Genomic DNA, 3948 nt, shown 5'->3' on the forward strand with positions numbered 1-3948 from the left:
TTGACTAACTTAACCTTCTTCTAACCCAGAGGTCTCATGAAGTATTCATTGCTTTGACCATAGTTATCCCTTTAACCTTTGCACAAGAGTTTATCCTTTGGGTAAAAGATTTATCCATTGGATAACCCTAACCTAACCTTAACCCTTACCTTCTAAGGTAACCATAAGGTCTTCTCAAGCATTTAATGTTTCTTACATCTCCTCTCAAGTAGTCTTATGTTGACAATTGTCACCATTTCATTGGTGAGAATTGTAAACATGGATTGATAACTTTCAATCCTGGCCCTTGATTAACTCCTTCAATCCTGACCTTCCATTTCCCTATTTTCACTATAAATAGAACTCTCATTCCTCCATTTTAGAAATAATCCAAGCTTTTACTATCTCATTTATGCTCAAATTTATCAATACATCTAGCTTCTCTTTGTAATAGGAATTAATCTAATAAACATTTTAGAGTATTTCCTTTATCATTAGCTTAAATTATTAACTAGTATATCATGTTAGGATAGTATTGCTACTAACCTTGTCATCTTATAATCTAGTTTACTTCATTCAGAGAATCATGCATAAATAGGATGCATTTCATGTTAAAATTAATCTAAAGCATCCCTCACTCTTGCATTCGTCATCCCTAAGTCACTTTGCTCAGTGATCTGAGAGCAAAGGCATTGGCTTGAGGGACCTTGTGAGATAGAGAACCATGGAACCTACCTTGGGAAGTTGAGTCATTCTTCATGACTCCATAACTTGCACCAAGAAGTCTTGTGGGTGTGTGGATAAGCCCCTTGAACATCATTTTTCACATTTTGAGTTTCATAGCCTCGCTTTTCCTGCACACAATAATTTATTTTTCTAGTTTTTATTAAACACGTAATATTATTGTGACATCCATCCAACGATTCCTAAAGCTATTCCATCTCAAAATACTGTTTTTTTTTCGAAGAAAATTGTTTTTTAATGCAACCATTTCAAATGAGAAAAACATAAACCCTTAGTACATACATATCACTACATATGTACTATATTTGGAAACCACAAGAAAACCATATTACCCCAATTCAATCTCTCTTATGAACTTGAAAAAATATATGAAACAAATCATCAACTTACACACTCAAAATTCATACAATGATATTCTTTTGTCTAAAGTTCACACACACAACTATTTTAGTTTACACCAAATCCAGCTCAAAAAAGTACGATTGATATTTTTGAGGATAAGGACTTGAACCTTGAAGGTGTGGTTACTGGACTTGATAAAAGAACTCGGGCGAATACGAAGAAGATGGCTTAGGAAGCTAAGGAATTGGATGATCTCAAGAGTATTTTTGTCTCTATGGTTCAACTAGAGAAAGAGGATTTGGAGCTTCTTAAGAATTTTTCTTCGCTCCGTTGTTCTATTCTCTTGGTTGTCCCTTTGGTGTCCCTGTGGTGTCATTTTGTTACTCTTGGTTCTCTTGCTAGCTTTTTATTTATGTCAACTGTTTATGTTTGTTGTTATGTGCTTTCTAGCTGGGGCTTTCATGTTTTATCTATTTTTTAATTTTCTGTAAAGGGTTTCATGGCCCCTTCAAAACCTGTTTTTAACCTAATCAAAAACTATTTTATTTTACACTCACAAAATGCAAACATAGTTGTTCTCTTTTGCACCCATAATATTCACCAACAGACAAAATGCACATACATATTTTTTTATTGTACAACCATTAAATACATACGTAATTAAATATTTCTTTTGTACCCACAAAATGCATAAATCTTATTACTCTCTTTTTTACGCCAAAATACATAGGAAATGATAATCCTTGCAAATAGATGTGTTAGACTAGCAATCCAACTTTTCAAATTATTATTTAGAATTGATGAAATACTATGTTAACATATGAAATAAGGTATAGATTGATTTAAAAATTATTGGAGCGCATGTACACCATTTTTACTATAATTATTTGAACCTTTATAATAGATTATCTTGTATAAGGTAAAGTGACTATTCCATCTTGTATACAAGTGAACTATTTAGAAATAAATGATTATTTTTTAATAAAAAATATGATCTTCCATGTAAGAAATTTCTTACAAGAACCTTATCAAACAAAAGACACAATTGTCAATATTGAATTTTATGTGACAAAAAAATAAGATGTTGTACAGTTACAAATGTATATTCTTCTTAAGGAAATGACTTTATTTCTTTCAACAAGATAGTTCTACCAATATTTTTATTAATTTACATATTTTAAAAAATTATGAATAATCGTATAATTAAAAAACTTATGAATAATCATATAATTGCAGTAATAATAATAAAAGGACAAGAATCTATAATCTTACCTATGAAATAACAGATTACAAAACTATATAGAGAGATATTTAATTTTGAAATATAAAGAAAATAGAAATTTTAAAGTATATATTAATATTTTCTCATAACAGTATATTACGTGAGATCAATCACCCTTCTCTCATTAGTGGTGAGATGACAGCAATGTTTTATTGGCAGTAAGTGGTGAGAGTTGCAACTATGCGGCTACACCACCGGTGTCAATTCGAAGATGACACCTCTTATTGATATATTATTCCACAAATAAACATAATCCTATATATATCTAGGGACAGAATACAATACTGTAGTCAGTACCAGAGGGGCAAGCGAATGTGGCTGTATCGTCCTTGCCATAACTGTAGGCCTGAGGGCATTGCTGCTTGAATATCATTGAGTAGTTTGTCGGAGGGCAGCTGTTGGTATAGCTGCCAGTGCAGCAATACTGGTTGGTTTGAAAGGCAACGCAGGCACTCTTGCATCCGCCGGCAACCTTCAATTCAGCAGGGCACACAGCGTTCACGTCGGCTTTGCATGCAGGGGCAGTGCACTGTGCATTGGTAGGGTTGATGGAAAGAGGAATATTGAAGCCGTCCACTAGCGACACGTCGTAATAGTCCTGGTCGCTCTGAGTGTACTCGGCCAGCGTGGCGGGAACAGCTCCCGAGACTGTGCAGCTCAGTTGGCCGCCGCAGTCACCGATTTGACAGGTTCCTTTGCCGTTCGCATCGAAAGAGCAGCCGGTTCGGCCCCAGAATCTTGCCGACTGTGTCCCCGCCGCCAAATTAACCGTCCACGTCTGACCCTGGGTCAGCTGCTGCCCTCCTCCGGGTAATCCCGCCGCCCAGACTGTGTACCCGCACTGGTTCCGTATATCAAACCTAACAGCTCCCGCCTCTGCGACAAATCACACACACATACTATTATTGTTAGCCTTGGAAATGTATATACTATTCAACTACTTGCAACACCCATTATGTTACTATGACAGCTTACCTTGAATATAAAGAGATATGCCGTTCCAGCCACAAGAAGAAGCGCAAGATCTGATACTTTTGCCATTATAACTAGTATCTATATCGCATACAGCAAAGACTGAATGAAGATACGAGGGGTTTGTCATTTATATAGAGAGCTCCACCTCCTACGAAGGTAAGAAGGAAGCAAAGAAGCAAAGACCCGACTTTAAGAGCCGTATATCACACGAAAGCCCTCTTGTCCTTTTTTAATTACTCTTTTCCCAATTTGTCTTTTTTTAATTTGTCTAGGTTTTATACAGTCTGGATTGAATTAAGATCAATACATTGTGTATATGAGGAGGGATTTACCATTTACTGTTACCAACAAACCTTGAGAAGCGATGTATGTCACATTCAAACTTTTTTTTGAAACCTTTTAGATTTTACTGTGGAAGCCTAGACATGACTTCAAGGCCGCCTATCGTATGAGAGCCCAAGTCTTTTTAAATTCGTAAGGTCATCAATAATCACACTTCTGTTACCTCCGGCTTGACATTTTCTGCATCATCAAAATCTATTTATTTGTAATCAAAGCAACGATCTCTGGTTTTCAATATCCTAAGGTTGCGTGAATTTCTAAAGCCTTGACTATGCATGTTAAAT

At 35.6% G+C, this 3948-nt stretch overlaps 1 pseudogene; it reads right to left on the bottom strand.

Moving 5' to 3' along the window:
• Nucleotides 1-2597: 2597 nt before the first annotated feature.
• On the bottom strand, nucleotides 2598-3388 carry LOC131045872 (pathogenesis-related thaumatin-like protein 3.8; annotated as a pseudogene).
• Nucleotides 3389-3948: the final 560 nt, after the last annotated feature.

Source organism: Cryptomeria japonica, chromosome 8 (assembly GCF_030272615.1).
Source record: "Cryptomeria japonica chromosome 8, Sugi_1.0, whole genome shotgun sequence".
NCBI lineage: Eukaryota > Viridiplantae > Streptophyta > Pinopsida > Cupressales > Cupressaceae > Cryptomeria > Cryptomeria japonica.